Below are 18,964 nucleotides of genomic sequence, written 5' to 3'. Positions count from 1 at the left end.
AGGAGGCAGAGGCAGGCAGATCTCTGTGAGTTCAAGGTCAACTTGACTTACAAAGAGAGTTTCAGGACAGCCAGGAGCACATAGTGAGACCCTGTCTAGAAAAACCAAAACAAACAACAAGAACAATAACATAAGTGGCACTCAGAACATATAGTTTGGTGGTAAAGTGTTTACCTAGCATGTTCAAGACCCTTGGTTTCGATTCCCCAGCAACATAAAACAGAAATCATAAGTGAAGAAGAAAAGAATCAAAACAAGAAAGTTGGCTGATCATAAAATAATCTAACTGCCCATAGACCTCAGAAGAGAGAGTCAGAAGATGTCAGATCCCCTGGAACAGGAGTTACAGGCGGTTGTGAGCCATCATGTGGGTGCTGGGAATCAAACCCAGGTCTTCCGCAAGAGCAATGAGTGCTCTTAACTGCTGAGCCGTCTCTCCAGCCCCTGTATGGGCATTTTTAACCTTTCTTTAGCCTTTAAGTTTATACTGAATTTCTGCCTGTGTTATCTACAGTGTTATAATAAAACATGGACAATTTAGTAAAACATGGCAGAGTTATACAGAATTGTACATTTTTAACAAGTAACAGGAAAGAACGCCAGGGTCTATTTTGGTTATTCTAGGGAAGCAGCATTGCCCAAGTTTTTTTTTTTTTTTTTTTTTTTTTTTTGGGACAGGGTTTCACCATGTAGCCTTGGAGCCTGTCCTGGAACTCACTCTGTAGACCAGGCTGGCCTCGAACTCACAGAGATCCACTTGCCTCTGCCTCCCAAGTGCTGGGATTAAAGTCATGCGCCACTGCCGCCCGGTGCCCAAGTATTTTATTTTCTTTGCCCATCGGCTATTTTTTTTTTTTTTTAATGGATGGAACCAATGCGTTTACTGGACTTATTTAGAAGAGCATGGGTGATCTCAAAACAGCTGCGTCACTTCAAAGTGCCCCCCTCCTTGTGGGTGACGACCTTATGGAAACTGTCTCATGGAGTGCCCCCTAAATTATATGAAGATCACCCTTGATGTTTATAAATAAAGTTTTACTAGGGACACTGGCACATCCATTGATTTATTATTGTCTGCGGCTGCTGACGGCAGAGTTGAGTCATCACGGTAGAGAGCATAGGGTAGATCCTGAAATGTTGACCTTAGGGCCTTTTACAGAAAAAGTCTGCCAACTCCTGCCTTGGCATTAATGACTCCAAAGCCCCCCCCCCATTTAGCCTTGATGACTTTTGAGGTGGGGGGAACCATACTATACAGAAAAATACAGAACTGTGTACCCCCAGCTCAGCATTGACTGTTGTCAGCATTTTACAATCTGCTTCACAAACATTTATAGTGGAATTAAAACAAATATTATAACATCTTCCTATACTTGCTGTCCCCTTCTCTCCCCTCCCTTCCTCCATCCCTCCCTCCCTATATTTATTTATTATTAATTTTTTTTTTAGTTTTTTTGAGACAGTGTTTCTCTGTGTAGCTCTGGCTGTCCTGGAACTTGCTCTGTAAACTAGGCTGGCCTCAACTCAACTCCTACCTGCCTCTGCCTCCTGAGTGCTGGGATTAAAGTCATGTGCCACCACCACCCATCTTATTTATTTATTATTATTGCTTTGTCTTTTTTGAGACAGGATCTATGTAGTCCTGGTTGCCCTGGGACTCCCTGTGTAGGCTAGGCTGGCCTTGAACTCATGGAGATCCTCCTGTCTGTCCCTGCCTCCCACGTGCCGGGTTAAAGGCCCATGAATGTATGTCTGTGCACCACATGCATGGACTGCCGAAGGCCAGAAGAGGGCGTCAGATCCCTGGGAACCCGAGTTCCAAAGGGTCACCACCTGTCATGTGGGTGCTTGCAATTGAATCCAGGTCCTCTGCAAGAGCAGCTGGTGCTCTTAACTACTGAGCCATCTCTCCAGCCCCCTCCCTTTATTTTTATACCATGCTGGTACCTCCTACATGTTAGGCAAGTGCTCTACCTCTGAGCTGCACCCTAGCTGCCTACTTCCTTCTTGGTGTCAGACTGTCATGAATCTAACATGAACCAACCCTCTCCGACTTTTATATCTTTTTGCATAAGCATATGTCCATAAGCATACACCGTGTGGGCATCACAGAACATGCTGCTACCCTCTTGAAATCAGAGCGGCCGTGCTTGGCCTCTGCAAGAGCCCCTCACAAGCCCCAGGCTATTATTAGACCTTCACCTGAGATTACAGTCACCCCCCTCCTTCCCTCTGGTGCCCACCCCAAGCTGCACATGGCCCTGGGAGATGCTAGAGTCTACAGGAGGGGGAGGTAAACGAAGGAGAACTTCATCCATGTCGCTTTTGGCAGGTCACCATCCATGCTGGAGATGAGTAAGCCCAATAAACTCATTGGTCCACCAAGCCGGGCTTGGACGGAACTGTGTCTTTGATCTGTTGTTGGCGCCCTATTTTGGGTGAATAGACGTTTGTTCATGTCTCCCCAGGAAGTCACTCAAGAGTGGGGCTTAAAAATACACACTGTGCGTGATACTGTATTTATCCCCGCAGCCTGCTCCTTTACTCTACGTGTCTCTGTGCTCTTTTCTTGTGGGTACAAGTAGATCTAATACAGCCCTTTTAACTATTGTGTACTATTCCACCACGTCTCGCTCTGTTTGCTATGACTAACAAACAAATGTGAGCGCATTGAGCAATATCAGAGGTGGCCATCTCATTAGAACGGTCATTGAGTTTATTTGTCCGGTCCCTGGCATTGTTTGTGAATGCCCCTGCAGCCTAGAAACACTGGAATAATTTACTAACTAACGAGGGCTGGAAATCGACCCAGTTGACAAAGAGCTTTGAATCCTCAGTGAGCTTGACGTCTCAACTCCCGATTCCCTTTTGGCTGCTGGCAGGGACTTGCGGACAGCCACTGGTGAACATCCAAGTCTTAAGTTCACTGACCCTCACTCACCCCGAAGGCCACCGAGTCAGCGCGAGCCCTTGAAGTACCCCTTTCCTTCTCCGTTGTTAGCCAAATGGGAGACTAAAGGAGCTTAGGGCTCCTGCAAAGTAAAAGGCCAAAAAGGGGAAGAGTGTTTGGCCAGAACAGGATGTGTTTCATCACACGCATCTCAACAACCTTGTGGGGAGACCCAGAACTTCACTGGGCCGTACAGAGTGATGCATTTCAGGGCGAGCCTGCAGCCGCGGTCAGCGGGGAGGCGGCTGCGGAAAGGGCTTCCCCACAAATGGGCGTTGCCCCGAAATCCAGGGAGGGAACCGCCAGACAGGCTCCTGGGTTTCCCGCCGCCTCGGGGGAACTTCCCCACGCTCAGAAACAAAGCGGCGTGGAGCAGCCGGCCGTGAACCGAGCCCCACCCGCAAACTTGCGGCCTGTGCGCCCCTACGCGGGCCGGGCCTCGCTTTCCTGCCCGCCGATCGCCGCCTTCCCCCTCCAACCTCGCCTCCGCCCCGGTGCTACTTAAGTCTCCGCGGGACCCGGCGCGCGGCCGAGGCTGCGGCGGGCACGCGCGCCCCACGCCGGGTGCTTGGCCAATCAGCGCGGAGCCCGAGGCGCCGCCGCCGCCGCCGCCGCCGCCGCCGCCGCCGCGCGCGAGCCGAAGCCCGGGCGGCTCCTCCCGCGGAGAGCCGAACCGGACCGAGCCGAGCCGAGCCGAGCCAAGCCGAGCCGGGGGGCGCAGAGCGCGGGAGGTGGCGGCGCGGAGCCCAGGTGAGCTGGCCCGACGCGGGCCCGGGGCTGAGTGGGGGACACGCAGCCGCCCCGTGGGTCTCCGGGTCCCGGGGCGCGCGCGGCGCCGGCAGACACAGCCCAGAGGCGGGCCCCGAGGGGACCCCACGTGCGCCGCCCCGCGCCCCGCCACGTGGAGGGCTGCGCCCCCTTCCCCCGGGGCCTCCGGAGCGGGGCGGTGCTTGCTTGGGCCCCGGGCGATGAGAGGGACCGGCCTGGAGTTCCGCGCGGAGATCGGCCGGCTGGGGCGGTCCCGGGTCCCCGCGACGGCCTAGGCCACCCCTGGCGCTTGACAGGTGCGGAACCTGAGCGCGCGCGAGCGTCCCACCCCCGCAGCCTGCAGGGCACGGGGCGACCCCGGCCCTAGGGCTTTGGATACAGGTGCCAGGACCCCGAGTCTGCCCTCTGACCACCCGGACCGCACAGGCCGGCTTGATCCTTTTGACCTAAATTTACCTCTGGGCTGCAGCGCGCGCCGTGCATGAAGAGTGCATGCTCCGGCCCTCCCCTGGCTCAGCCCTGGGGCTGGTGCCCCTGTGTCACCCGGGTTTTGCCAAGGTTCTCTCCCCACCCCCTGACTGCCCAGTTTAGGGGAACGGGGTGTTTTCACAGCTCTTCCAGCCTCCTCCCGGGCTGCTCTCACTTGGAGATGAAGAGGTGGCACTTTGCAGAGGGATGGAGCTGGGGGTGGAGAACGTCTGAGGTGCCATGGGCAGAGAAGCAGCCTTCTGATCTGGGGGTGGGTCATGCCGCGCATTCATTACCCTAGATGCAATTTCCACCTTCCTCAGCCTGCACTTGGATTTCTCCCAGTCCTGGAGTAGAAACTTCAGATGCCCTGGGGCATTAACCAGGTCTTTTTACTCCTTCCAACTCTGCCCCCACAGGACTGAGAGGAGGCTTGCTCTGTGTCCCCACAGCTCCTTTGTTCTTTGGAAGTGGCAGGGGTTGCACTGTTCCCAAGCCGCCCCCCTCAGAAACCGTGCGCTTTCAGGATAGGTGGTGTGTAAGCAGTTCAGTTTGCCACATCTTCCTTCTGTACATTCGGCTGCTCTTAACCCGTGCATCAAAGCGATCATTTGATGAGCCCCTACTTTGGGTAATCGTAGTGACTTTTTCCAGCCATGCCGGGGCATAGAACCCAGTGGCAGGAACATGCTAAGCGCACCCTCTACCACTGAACCACACTCCCACCCCCTAATGAACATTTAATGAGCTCTTGCTATGTGGCAGATACAGTTTTGTTGCCTGAGTTATCTCATTTCATGCTTAACCCCAAATCCTGCTTGTTGGGTCGAGAATAGGTTGAGGTTCCTAACGCTCCTTCAGTATTGAAAGACTCAGAGAGGTTGGTTAACTCATCTGGGATCACACAGACAAGCAAGGCTTCCCTCACCTTCTTGGGGGAGCCAAGGCCTGTTTCCTAAGCAGCGTGTGAGGACACAGATCTAAGGAGGTCCTTGCAGGCCTGTCTGAACCCAGGCCTGTCTTTCCCCCCCAGTTGTTAGTGGGCTCATAAGAATGCCGTAATTCTGGGGGGGGGGGCAGTCCCACCCTCCTGGCGGACATTTGGAAACGTGTGGGAGTGACTTTTGGTTTGTCAAAAGGAGACAAAACACTCTTGGTGTTTAGTGGGCAGGAGCTAGGGAGTGCCAATTGTCCTGTAAGATTGTCTCTACCCTAAATGCCAGTAGGGAGATGTTGAGAAAAATGCCATAAGCCTAAGTGCTGGGGAAATGGAGAGATAGCCTCAAGGGGCATTCTGGAGAAATATGTTCTGATGGGAGCATCATTTGTGCCAAGGCTGAAGAGGGGAAGGGGTAGGTAGAGGGAATGGAATGGGGCCCAACTCCACAGAGGGAGCTTGTGCATTGGATGTAGACAGTGCCTAGGGCTGCTGTCTGGGAAGGGACAGCTGGGTGGGGCAGGCCAAACTTCTGCACCAGGTCTTTCTGCTCGGAATCTAACGTGGCCAGTCACCCTTGCCTTACCGTGAACCCATCCTCGGGAAGGGCTCGGATTGGCAGCTGCTCAGCCACTTGGGACCTCTTTTCCTTGACATGCCTCCTTCTGGTGGCTCCAGGGTCTTGTGGATCTCATTTCTTCCCACTATCCTGGGGATTTGGGCACGTCATGCTATATCACATTTCTCCTTTGAGTCGGAGTCTTGGATTAGTAGACCAGAGAGCCCCAAGGTGGCTTCATGCAGGTGACTCTCCGGTCACACCTGTGCTTCTTCCTTGGAAGGTGAGGGATTTCTCTTTGAAAATTGACATCTTAGATGGGATGTGGCTCGGTTGGTGCTTGCCTGGTACCCATGAAACCCTTAGATTGGTCCCTGGCGGTCTAGAAGCTGGGTGTGGTGGTGCATGCCTGTAATCCCAGCACTTGTGAGGCAGAATGGAAGCTAGATCAGAAGTTCAAGGTCGGGCTCATCTGCATAGCAAGTTGGAGGTCTGCCTGGGCTACGTGAGACCCCGTCTCAAGATAAATTAAGTGAATAAATAATAGAGTTCAGATTGTTTGTTGATAGACATTGGTAAGGGTTTTGGTTTTTGCCTTGCTAGCAAGCCCTCCACAAGTTACCTCCCCAACCCTTAAAAAAAAAAAATCAAGAGGGAGTTCCCTCCTGCAGCGTTTAGGACACTGACGGTGGGTGGTGTGCATCTCTCTCCTCCACCTCGTTTCAGAGCACTTGCATTGCCTCAAAAGGAAGTCCTGTGCCTGATAAACAGTCGCACACTCCCTGTTCCCAGTATTCCTCCCTCCAGGCTCGGGCACCGCACATCTGCCGTCCCTAGGATCAGTGTGCTGTCTGTGGCCATGTCCTGTGAGTTGCATCTTATGGAATAGGTGGTCTTTTGTGTACGGCTTCACTCAGCGTCACATCTTCTAGGCTTCATCCTTTTTTATGGCTGAATAATATTCCATGGTCTGAGTGGACTACATTTGGTTCATTTACCTAACGATGGACATTTGTGTTGTTTCTAGTATAAGGCTTCTCTGTCTTTCCCTTTTCTGGGAGACGGGGTCTCGTTAGGTAGCCCAGTCTAGTCTGGTCTTTATCTCTTGATCTTCCTGTCTCTGCCTCCTGCATGTGCACACCACCAGGCCTAGCTGATTTTCTTTTTTTTTTTTTTTTTCATTTATAGAACATTTTAAGCAGAGAGAAATGCTAAAGTTTTGTTTTGTTTCGTTGGGTTGGACTGGCTTGTATTTCTGAAGGCAGGAAGGAGGCTCTGGGCGTGACAGGAACTGGTCAGGATGCTGCCCTTTACTCAGCCTGGCTCTGCAACCTCCATCCCCCATTTGGGGGCTCTGGGAACAGAGGTTGTACTCTGGGGAGCTGAGGGGCGCTGGGCCTTGCTGCCTGTGGGAGCCTGTGAGCTGCTGGGGAGTCCTGTGGAACAGATGAGCTGTATTCCAGCATACGTCTCCCTTTGGGAAAGGGAGGGAAGGAAAAAGAGAAGATTCTGTTGTGCCCCCACACCCACCCCACCCTGGAAGCTGTACAGGGACTATTTTTGTGTGCCTCTTTTTATCCTGGTGGCTGTAAATAGTTGAGAGATGGCGGTTACAGAGATAAAAATGCTAATTCCAACCTGGAAAGGAAAGATGGATGATCCCACAGGAAGTGGGGGGTGAGGAGGGGAGGCCAGGATCTTGCCCTCTGCCCTGAGAGGCTGCACAGGAGGTGGAGCGGAGGGAAGGTCAAAGTGCTTCTGTTAGGAGACACTCGAAGGGAGGGAGTGGTTAGATAAGGGGCAAGGCGGGAGCACCTTCCCGTCCCTGGTTTGGTTTTTGATTGATTGATTGTTTTTCTGAGCACGGTTTCTCTGTGTAGCCCTGGCTGTCCAGGAGCTCACTCTGTAGCCCAGGCTGACCTCGGACTCAGAGATCCGCCTGCCTCTGCCTCCCGAATGCTGGGATTTATCTGCCTCCCTGCCCAGCTCTGTTGTGTTTTTAAATGTACACCGGAACAAGCTAGTGGTGGCACACGCCTTTAATCCCAGCAATCCGGAGGCAGAGGCAGGTGGATCTCTGTCAGTTCAAGGCCATCCTGGGCTACAGAGTGAGTTCTGGGAGAGCCAGGACTGTTTCACAGAGAAACATTGTCTTGAAAAACCAAAATAATAATAATAAAAAAGTACATTGGAAATATTGCCTTCAAAGCATCTGGCAAAGAGAGATTGTCTTTAGGTTCATCTCAGACCTCAGTACCCATTCTGGGTCCAGGTGTGAGGGACAGGTGGCCCTATACACCTGGTTTCCAGCCTTGTCCCTGCTTGGGTGGCGGGGGGGGGGGGGGGGGGGGGCATGTATACTGGAGGCTGGAGAGGGACAGAGGTGGATTTAACCATCTCTAGACAAGCAGGGATGAGGGAGGGAGAGAGGTGTGGGTGGGTGAAAGAGGGATGCCTGGGGTGGGTGCCAAGCTGAGGCCCCCCACCCCTGATTGGTCAGGCTGTGCATCCATGGAGTGGATCTCTTCCTTCCCCTGACAGACTGAAATTCCGTTTGTTTCTGCCTCTTCCTTCGCTTCAGTGGAAGATGGGGAGGGGAGTCAGTCGGAAAAGTTCAAGGAAGGGAATAAGGCTTCTGCTTCTCACCTCAAGTTCCGCTTCCCCCGAGAGACACTCAACGTAGTACTCACTCACGCGTTTGTCCTTTCCTGTATCTTCAAGGCCTTCAAAGCCTGACCACAGATAGGATTGTCCTGTTCTCTCAATGATATGTGACCCATCAGATCCCTAAAAGTGGCCAGCAGGGACTCGGAAGCTCCTTGGTCATGCAGGGTCTCGGTCCCTGGGCTGCCAAGGTCTGGACCTCTGGCTCTAGTCTGTACCTGCTGGCCTGTCTTGTCTCACCTGCCCTGGCTTTTAGCATGCCTACCTGCAAACCCCCCCCCCCCCCCCAGCCACTACATTGATTGCTGAAGCAGTGGGCAGTGAGTAAGCTCTTCAACATGTCAGTTTGGATGTGAAATTATAGTCACCTTTTTTTTTTTTTTTTAAAATTTAGCAACAAATGATGCCTTGGACTGTAGCTAGGGGGAAAGTGGAAAGAGTTTAGTTATCGTGGTGACATTAGAAATTCTGATTTGCAGCCGTAGTGGTGGCGGCGCATGCCTTTAATCCCAGCACTCAGGAGGCAGAGGCAGGTAGATCTCTGTGAGTTTGAGGCCAGCCTGGTCTACAGAATGAGTTCCAGGACAGCCAGAGCTGTTACACAGAAAAACCCTGTCTTGAAACAAACAAACAAAATAAATGAAGTTCAAATTTGAGGCTGATCATGGTGTTGCACATCTTTAATCCCAGCACTCGGGAGGGAGGCAGAGGCAGGTGGATCTCTGACTTCAAGGACAGCCTGGTCTACAAATCAAGTTTCAGGACAGCCAGTGCTACAAGGAGAGACCCTGTCTCAAAAGACCAAAAAAGAAAAAAAAGAAAAATTGAAATTTGTAATTTGTTTTTAGTACAAGTTAAAGCCTGTCAAGGACTTTCTGTTTTTCCTCTCTTTTCTTTCCTTTTTTTCTTTTTTTGTGAGGTGGTAGGGGTAGTGTTTCAATGTTTCAAGACAGAGTTTCCTGTGTGGCCCTGGCTGTCTTGGAAACTCTTTCTGTAGACCAAAGATTAACCTTCCTCTGCCTCCCATGCTGGACTTAAAGGTGTGTGCCACCACTGCCTGGCTTTTATTTTCTTAATTTATGTGTATGTTTGTGTGAATAAATGCCATCTGTATGACAGTGCCCACAGAGGCCAGAAGAGAACATCGAATGCCCTGGAACTGCCTGGCATGGGTGCTGGGGTCAGAACTCAGGTCCTCTGTAAGAGCAGCAAGTGCTCTTAACTGTCGAGACATCTGTCTCTCTCTAGTCCGCAGTCAGGGAGTCTGGCTGCGTGGCTGCGGAAGAAGTCTTTGCTTCGATTTTGTTTAGCGTGCGTTCCCGCCTGCGCCCTCCCTAAAATCCCCAAGCTGTGTGTGATTGTGGGCAAGTCACTCAGACTCTCCACACCTCAGCCTCCTCGCTGGTGAAGTAGGGAATTACAAGGTTAATCATGACAACTCATGAGTTGACATAGGCTTAGTATGATGCCAAGCAGCCCAGACAGCTCGTCTCAAGAATTGCCACAGCAGCAGCTGTTACAGCTGTGGCTGTCGGGATGAGATTCTGCCGCAGGCTTCTTCCAAGTTAGCCGGCTCCTCAGGTCTTCTCCATCACTGAGGTTTTCTTTCTCTCTCTAAGATAAACAAACAAAACATGGTAGGTGGTGTTTTCTGCCTTGCCGTCAGCGTGAAGGCTGCCTGGGTTATAAGGGACCAGGCAGCTGCGGAGCAGTCTGGTCTGCATGAGTGTGAGGAGCTGAACTTAGCGGAGGAGCTTTCCTGTCAGTCTGTTCTTTGTCAAAGTCTTTGGGAAGTGATGCTCTCCGTTGGTTCAAGTCGTCAAAAACGCTGGGGGACGTGGGCTGCAGGCACGGATGGATCTGGGTGCCAGATCAGCTTTCCATCCATCGTTCTTCATTCTACGGCGGGGTTCTCCCCACACCCTCGTCACGGATGTTCTCACAGCCCTAAATTCGACAGAAAGAACCTTGTCCTCCTTTTAACACTTAAAAAGCAAAATCGCACACACAGTAAGACCCGTAGACTGCATTGGGTCACCTATGTTCTCTTGAGTCCATCACTGGACCAGAGTAGTTGATGCCTAGTTGGGCAGTTTTGAGTCACGGATGAGGCCCTGAAAGTGGTGATGGGGTCGGCTCCACGGGGGTGTCTCACGTGGAAGGATGTGTTCCCAGACTGCCGTCCGTTCTCAGCCTAAAGGAATGCAGACTCCAGGCCAGCTAAAGACAGCATCTGACCTTCGGACTGGCCTTGGGATGTTTGAAATACACAACCTCCAGCTTACATTTGTTGAATGCCAGCTGTCTTCTAGAAAGTTCTAGGCCCGAGAATTCAGTGGTGAATTCAAAGCCTCACTCTCCAGTTAGTCAAGCTGTGTTGCTCTGCCGAGTCTGGGCGTTTGTTGCTGGTACAGTTGGAGGCCGCTGCCATTGGTCTCCCCTCGGACGGTTCCCAGGAAGGCCTATGCACGCCTCTTTGAGAAGCTTTTGACCCGGCCTATATTTTACTCAGGACTCAGTTTGTGACCTTTGCAAGGCTGTGCCCGTAACTTTTAGGTTTTGTTTTGTTTTGTTTTCTTGGAAAATGCAGACCAGGGCTGTTGGCTGTGGCACCATGGCCAAGTCCTTGCTCTGCATGAACAGGGGCCCTGAGTTCCACCTCAGGCACCTAGGCAAAACAAAACAAAACAAAACTGGACCATTTTAGCTCTGCTTGAAACTACTGTGTGATGCTAGGTAAATCAGCAATTTTTAAAAAATATGCATTTGTTGCTGGGTGGTGGTGGTGGTGGCGCACGCCTTTAATCCCAGCACTCAGGAGGCAGAGCCAGGCGGATCTCTGTGAGTTCGAGGCCAGCCTGGTCTACAGAGTGAGTTCTAGTACAGTCAGGGCTACACAGGAAAACCCTGTCTTGAAACACACAAACAAAATACATTTGTGTGTGTGTGTGTGTGTGTGTGTGTCTGTGTGTGTGTGTGTGTGTGTGTGTGTGCATGTGTGTGCATGAACTCACGTGCTCATACCATAGTGTGAGTGTGGAAGTTAAAGGACACCTTGGGAGTTGGTTCTCTCCTTCCACCATAAGGGTTCCAGGAATCAAACTCAGGCTATCAGACTTGGCAGCCGGTCCCTACCCACTGAGCCATCTTGCCGTCTAAGCCTTTGTTTTCTGTTGGTAAAGTGAAGAATTAGGGTGGATGACCATGGAGGCGTGTGCCTAGACTGCAAACATTGCTCGACTCTTTTTTTTTTTTTTTTAAGATTTATTTATTTATTATGTATACAGAAGAGGGCACCAGATCTCATTACAGATGGTTGTGAGCCACCATGTGGTTGCTGGGACTTGAACTCTGGACCTCTGGAGGAGCAGTCAGTGCTCTTAACCTCTGAGCCATCTCTCCAGCCCCATTGCTCGACTCTTAAAGCTGGGGTTGTAGGCTCAGACACTTGGAATGGTGAAGCAGGTTGTGAGGTGTGGGATGTGGGGAAAGGGAGGTCATGGAACATGGCCTACAGCCTGACCAAAATCGCTGTGAGTTATTGCCTGAGTGCTTAAGAGGTGTGGGTAATTTTGTTACCTTGTGTGTGTGTGTGTGTGTGTGTGTGTGTGTCTGTGTGTGTCTGTGTGTATATGTCTGTGTGTATGTGTGTGTGTGTCTGTGTGTCTCTGTGTGTGTCTATGTGTATGTGTGTTTGTCTGTGTGTGTGTCTGTGTGTGTGTGTATGTGTGTGTGTATGTGTGTGTCTGTGTGTGTGTGTGTGTCTGTGTGTCTGTGTGTATATGTCTGTGTGTATGTGTCTATGTGTATGTGTGTTTGTGTGTGTGTCTGTGTGTGTGTGTGTATGTCTGTGTGTCTCTGTGTGTGTCTGTGTGTGTGTATGTATGTGTGTGTCTGTGTGTTTGTGTGTGTGTGTATGTGTGTGTGTATGTGTGTGTATGTGTGTGTCTGTGTGTTTGTGTGTGTGTGTATGTATGTGTGTGTCTGTGTGTTTGTGTGTGTGTGTATGTGTGTGTGTCTGTGTGTGTGTGTGTATGTGTGTGTCTGTGTGTGTCTATAACCCAGAGGTTGACAGTGATGCCTTGGTTGCTCTTCACCCTGATCGTTTGAGACAGGGTCTTGGCAGTCACACCAGGCTTTGTTTGTTTGTTTGTTTGTTTTGTTTTGTTTTTTCAAGACAGGGTTTCTCTGTGTAGTTTTGGTGCCTGTCCTGGAACTCGCTTTGGAGACCAGGCTGGCCTCGAACTCACGGAGATCCGCCTGCCTCTGCCTCCCGAGTGATGGGATTAAAGGCGTGCGCCTTCACCCCAGGCTTTTGTTTAGGAGAGTGCTGTGGGGCTGACCTCTAGGTCTTCACGCTTGCACAGCAGGCACTGTACCGAGGGAGCCATCTCCCCAGTCCCCTCCTGGTTTTTGTTTGTTTGCTTCGTAGGATGGTTGGTTGACTAGCTGTGGTGTCACATACCTATAATCCTAACAGTGAGGAGGCTGAGGCAGGAGGATCACAAATGTAGCCTGTGCCACACAGTGCCACATACTCAGTCTCAATTTTTTTTTTTAATTTTAATTAAAAGGAAAAGGGAGCCAGGCGGCGGCGGTGGCGGCGGCAGTGCACGCTTTTGATCCCAGCACTCGGGAGGCAGAGGCAGGTGGATCTCTGTTGAGTTCGAGGCCAACCTGGTCTATAGAGTAAGATCCAAGACAGGCCCCAAAGCTACACAGAGAAACCCTGTCCCCAAAACAAAAAACTAAACTAAATGTTTGAACAGGCTGTCGGTCCTTTGCAACAGAAACCACACAGTAGTTCCTCCATAGTCACTTGGAGTTTTTCTTGGACCGTTTGGTTCTGTGTTTGATTTTTGAGACATGCTCTCACTGTATAACCCTGGCTGACTTCAAACTCGCTGTGTAGGGTGGTGGTGGCGGCGTATGCTTTTAATTCCAGCGCTGGCAGGTGGATCTCTGAGTTCAAGGCCAGCCTGGTCTACAAAGTGAGTTCCAGGACAGCCAGAGAAACCCTGTCTTGTAAAAACTGCTCCCCTCTCCAAAAAAATTTTTACTATGTAGCTGAGAAGAACTTTGAGATCTTGAACAGTTTCTAATGCCCCTGCCTCTACCTCCAGAGTATCACAGTGTGCACCACTATGGTTTTGTTGTGCTGGGGCCTGAACCCAGGGCTTCTTGCATGCCTGGTCTGCATTTGAGCCTCATCCCTAATTGCTTGTTAAAAGAACAAATGAATGAATTTCCTTTAAGGGACTTGGGCCTCAGTTTCCCCAGGCGAGAGAAGATGTGGCTGTTTAGGTCCTTTCCTGATTCCAGGGTTGACATCATTCCTGGTCTCGGTAGGATCTGGGCAGCTCACTTGTTCCTTTTTTTATGTCCCGGAGTGCCAGGGAAGAGAGGCTCTAAGGACCCTGAGGGACTCGGAGGAAGATGTGTCTCTGATTTCGAGGCTCACCCGCTGAGTTGTCGTGCAGCCCCGTAGTCGTTCAGCTCAGCTCAGCATTTGGCAGGCAGTAGTTGCTGATTGGAAACGGCCCCCAGGAAATGGAAATGGCCAGGCATTTCCTGCAGGCCTGTGCCACTTGGCTTTCTGGCACAGGAAGGAACATTCCTCTCATCCTGGCCCAGCACTCACTCCATCTGCTCCAGGAAGGGTCTGGTGGCTCCGCTGGGTGCCCTGGAGTGAGGAGGGCCTTCTGGGCGGGGCAGTGCTTGTGATCCGTGGGGAACTGCGGGGGCCAGGCCAGGCCAGGCCAGCCCAGGACTGCGGGCATTTTGTCAAACCCAGGCAGTGCCATAGGAAGGTCCTCTTCCATCCTGTGTTCCCATCCTGCCCCTCCTTGCAGAGGGCTTAACAACCGAGCGGAGGTACTCCATGCCTAGAGCCTGCTGGGCTTAGAGCAATTTCAGCACTGTCTTTTTATGCTAAACCACTGTCTTTACGTTCAGTTTTCTGCTAGAGACGTGTTGGTAGCTTCATTAGCTTCTCCTAGGGTCTCTGGCCCCTAAACAAGTCAGAACACTGGCTGAGATGGTAGGGACGGGGCAGGATCCTTCTACACAGCCCTCCTGGCCTTCGTTCGTCTCTTCCCTAGACCTGGACCTGCCTGTCTTCCCAGGCGGCCCTAGCCTGTGTCTGGGTGTTTCTGTTCTCCTCCTTCCTTCAGACCTTGAAGGCCAAGCCTGCGTCAGAGGCGGTGGCGAGGGAGGCCCAGGCCAGACACCGGCTTGGCCAAGGAGACTTGATTAAAAAGCAGCTTTGTTGGGGGTGGACGGCTTGGTGTCCTTGGCCTGGAGTAGAGATCGATAAGCAATTGTTTTTCTGTTGGCAAGGAAAAAAAAAAAAAGCTCCATTGATTCTCACAGGCCCTGCCAAGTCTCGTTTTCTTTTCAGGAACACTTGTAGCCCCAATAGAGGTGGTTCTGAGAGGAAGGACAGGCCGCCTGTCTGTCCTCAGGGTGGCGGAATCCACACAAGAGCAGGTGGACTCACTGGGACAGTAGTCGCTCCGGAACATTCTGGAACGCAGCCCCTCTGTTCGTAGGCATGGTATTGAAGGGCAATAGCTTTTTACCACTTCAGTCGTGTGTTCTGAGTGCAGGGCTCACCTGCTCCCCATGACCATCTGGACAGTGTCCATTTTAAAGGTCAGGAGACCGAGGCAGGGAGAGGCTAAGGCAGGCTGGGAAAAGGGTAGGCCCAGGCTGTGTGGACTTCCAGCCAGGAAGAGGAGCATCACCAAAGGATAGGTAAAATGACAGCAGCCAGGCTGCAGAGAGTGTGGGACTTGGGTAGACTCGTCCGTTGTCAGGGACACCAGGGCAGGGCCCCAGCTCCTGGTGGCCTCTGTGGTGCCCTCAGCTGTGGCACACCCTGTCTCTGCCCCGGCAGTGCTGGGGTTGCAGGTGCCGTGAGGTGACACCCAGCTTTTAAGGGGTGTGCTGGGATTGGCGTTCAGGCCCTCAGGCTGTGCTGCAGACACTCCTACCCACTGAACCATCCTCTCAGCTCTTTGTTGGGGATTCTTTCTTTGTTAAAGATAAATTCCATAGAGTATATTTTTGTCATGTTTTTCCCCCTCCCTCAGTTCCTCCCAGGTCCTCCCTACCCACCTTCATGCTCTTTTTCTCTCTTAAAACAAATAACCAGCCGGGAGGTGGTGGTGTATATCTTTTTTTTTTTTTTTTTGGTTTTTCGAGACAGGGTTTCTCTGTGTAGCTTTGCGCCTTATCCTGGAACTCGCTTTGGAGACCAGGCTGGCCTCGAACTCACAGAGATCCGCCTGGCTCTGCCTCCCGAGTGCTGGGATTAAAGGCGTGCGCCACCACCGCCCGGCGGTGGTGTATATCTTTAATCCCAGCACTTGGGAGGCAGAGGCAGGTGGATCTCTGAGTTTTGAGTCCAGCCTGGCCTACAGAGCGAGTTCCAGGACAGCCAGGGCTACACAGGAAAACGTTGTCTTGAAAAAATAAATAAATAAATAAATAAATAAATAAATAAATAAATAAATAAATAAATAAATAAATAAATAAATAAATGGATAAATAAATAAATTAATTAATTTAAAAAAAAACAAGAAAAACCCACCACTTGTTTTTTTTTAAGTCATGAGTGGGCACATGTCAGGCCTGGGAATACCGAGGCTCTTCTGTTTGGAGGATTCCCAGCCACCTTGCCTGACACAGTAGATGTTTTGCAAGTAATCCTGAATGGATGATTTCAAGAGGGCCAGGCAACGTTATCGTGTCTCGGCGGGGTCCTTGAGGGAGCCCTGAGTGCGCGCCGCTTTTACACCTTCCTCTCGAGGTTCTCTTCCCTCACATCTCTGCCAGCACCCACTGTTCTCACAGCACCCAGAGAGAGCCTCCTCGGTTAGCACACAGCTGCCGGCCCATTTGTGGATGCCCTTACGTAGCTCCAGCAGTGCCTGTGACATTTGTCCACCAGAATTTGTCAAACACACGCGAGCCCAAGGTTAATATTCTGTCCCCGCGACGCTGAGGATTGACAGCCTGCAGCTGTGTGTCGGTCTCTTCTCTCTCAAATTGATATAAAAGTTCATGTGACATAAAATTGACTTTTTGTGGGGAGGAGGCACAGTGCTGGGGGTAGAGGTCTTCTCCAATCCTATCAAGCTGCAAGCTGCACCCCAGCCCTCTAATTAACACCCCCCCCCTTTTTTTTCCTTTTGAATTTGAGACACTTCTCACTACGTAGACCAGAATGGCTCCTCCTGCCTCTGTCTCTGGGATGCCGGGAATCAAGGTATGCGCTACCCTGCCCGGCAGACGAACCCTCCTGAGATCAATAGTTCATTGCATTTCGTACATGCATGGGGTTGTGAAATCCCCACTGCTGTCTAGTTCCGAGACATCTTCACCAGGATGAAAACTTGCACCGCCTGGCCCCCGGAGTGCTCCGTGGATTTGCCTAGTATGGAAATTTCATTTCCCCAGAATTATGCAATACATAAGGGCCTCTTGGGACTGGCCTTGCCCTTGGCATGATGTGTTCAGCTTTGATGGGTGTTGCAGTCATGGCCGGTGCTTCTGGCCCTTTTATGGCTTCGGAGTTTTCCATTGTATGGACCTCTGTTCGTCTGCTGACTTCCTTCTCTGAGTTACTGTGACTCGTGCTGTTCGGGTGTGCTCTTAGGGCGGACCATGTGGAAAGTCTCCTGACTTTTTGAGGACCCACCCACAGGCAGGCAGCCATCTTGGTGTCTTAGGTGGTGCTGGGGGTTTGAACTCAGGTTCTTGACCTTGTAGGACAGTCGTGCTTACCACGGAGCCATCTCCTCAGCCTGTTTGTTGTGAGACAAAGTCTCAGTCTATAGCCTGAGCTGGCCTGGAGCCCCCACCCACTTACAGTACAGAGGTCTGATAGCACATCCGTGATGCTGTTTGTGACATCTTGCTAGTCCGTGGGAGACGTCTGCCTCAGTCATGGAACAGTGCAGCATGATAGATACAGGTAGAAGGGTTTCATTTAGCCTATCTAGCATGTAGAAAATAGTCCAGATAATTACTAATTAAAAAAACTGGGGGGCCGGAGTGATGGCTCAGTGGTTAAGAGCACCAGCTGCTCTACCAGAGGACCCAGGTTCAATTCCCAGCACCCACATGGCAGCTCACAACTGTCTGTAACTTCAAAATCTGACACCCTCACACAGACATACATGCAGGTAAAACACCAATGCACATAAAATAAAGATAAATAAATTATTCAAAACAAAACAAAACAAAAAACCTGTGTGTGTGTGTGTGTGTGTGTGTGTGTGTGTGTGTGTGTGTGTGTGTATGTGTGTGTGAGTCTTGTGCCTGTGGCAGCCAGAGGCATCAAATCCCTTGGAACTGAAGTTAGAGGCATGGGTGTTCCAGATAATTACTAATTAAAAAAACTGTGTGTGTGTGTGTGTGTGTGTGTGTCTGTCTGTCTGTCTGTCTGTCTGTCTGTCTTGTGCCTATGGCAGCCTTGTTGAGCTTTAGAGATACCGCAGTCAGTGATCTGAGCTTGAGCCCAGCACTCAGGGCAGCACATGCTCACAAGCCCAGAGCAGGGGAGATGGAGATGGGTTGGCTTTCAGGTTTTGCTCACCAGCCAGCCTGGTCTAATTGGAGACCCCAGGTTCTACTGAGAAACCCTGTTTCCAAAAACCAAGGTTGGAGGGCTGGAGAGATGACTCATTGGTTAAGAGGACCTGGGTTCAATTCCCAGCACTCACATGGCACCTCACAACCACCCATAATTCCAGTTCCTGTGATTTTAGTGCCCTTTTTTGGTCTCTTAGGCACCCATCACACATTTGTGCACATACAAATATATGCAAAGCAGCCATACACATAAAATAATTTAAAGCCCGGCAGCCGTGGCACACGCCTTTAATCCCAGCACTCAGGAGGCAGAGGCAGGCAGATCCCTGTGAGGTTGAGGCCAGCCTGGGCTACAGAGTGAGTTCCAGGACAGCCAGGGCTACACAGAGAAACCTAGACCCTGTCTCAAAAAACCAATAATAATAATCACAATTGTTATTATTATTATTTAAAAAATTAAAAACCACCACCTCTACTACCAACAAAAAACCAAGGTGGAGAGGTTCTTTCTTTGTTTCTTTGGTTTCTTTTCTTTTCGAGACAGGGTTTCTCTGAGTGCTGGGATTAAAGGTGTGTGCCACACCACTGGCCAGGTGGAAAGGTTCTTTGACAACTGTTCTTTGACAACTGAGGTTGACCTCTGACCTCTGAACATACACGTATACACATGTGAACTCATACACATTCCTACACATATCAAAAAATCAAGAGACCTCACTTAATATTCTCTCTCTCCTGAGACAGGTTCTCTCTATGGCCTTGGCTGTCCTGGGACTTGCTGTATAGACCAGTCTGGCTTCATGCTCAGAGGTTTGCCTGCCTCTGCCTCTGGGATTAAAGGTGTAAACCACCATGCCTGGCTCTCTCTCCCTCTCCCTCTCCCTCTCCCTCTCCCTCTCCCTCTCCCTCTCCCTCTCCCTCTCCCTCTCCCTCCCTCCCTCTCTCTCTCTCTCTCTTGATGACAGAGTCTCATGTATTTCAAGCTGACCTCAAATTTCATTATGTAGTTTAAGTACAT

At 51.0% G+C, this 18,964-nt stretch overlaps 1 protein-coding gene across 5 annotated transcripts in view; it reads left to right on the top strand.

The window, feature by feature from the left end:
- Nucleotides 1–3,568: 3,568 nt before the first annotated feature.
- Nucleotides 3,569–18,964, top strand: part of Camkk2 (calcium/calmodulin dependent protein kinase kinase 2) — a 51,846-nt gene continuing 36,450 nt past the window's right edge. For 4 of the 5 annotated variants that reach the window (XM_052755344.1, XM_052755346.1, XM_052755347.1 and 1 more), the window contains exon 1: nt 3,569–3,700. The gene's annotated coding sequence lies outside the window, so the exon portion shown is untranslated. Of the gene's footprint in view, nt 3,701–3,895; nt 4,015–18,964 lie in introns of those variants that run through there. The other variant, XM_052755345.1, reaches the window with a different exon arrangement.

The sequence above is a fragment of the Peromyscus californicus genome, unplaced genomic scaffold, assembly GCF_007827085.1.
Source record: "Peromyscus californicus insignis strain IS unplaced genomic scaffold, ASM782708v3 Scaffold_2__1_contigs__length_46816999, whole genome shotgun sequence".
Classification (NCBI taxonomy): Eukaryota; Metazoa; Chordata; class Mammalia; order Rodentia; family Cricetidae; genus Peromyscus; species Peromyscus californicus.
Note: the sequence above shows the minus strand (reverse complement) of the source record. Positions and strands in the feature narration are given on the sequence as shown.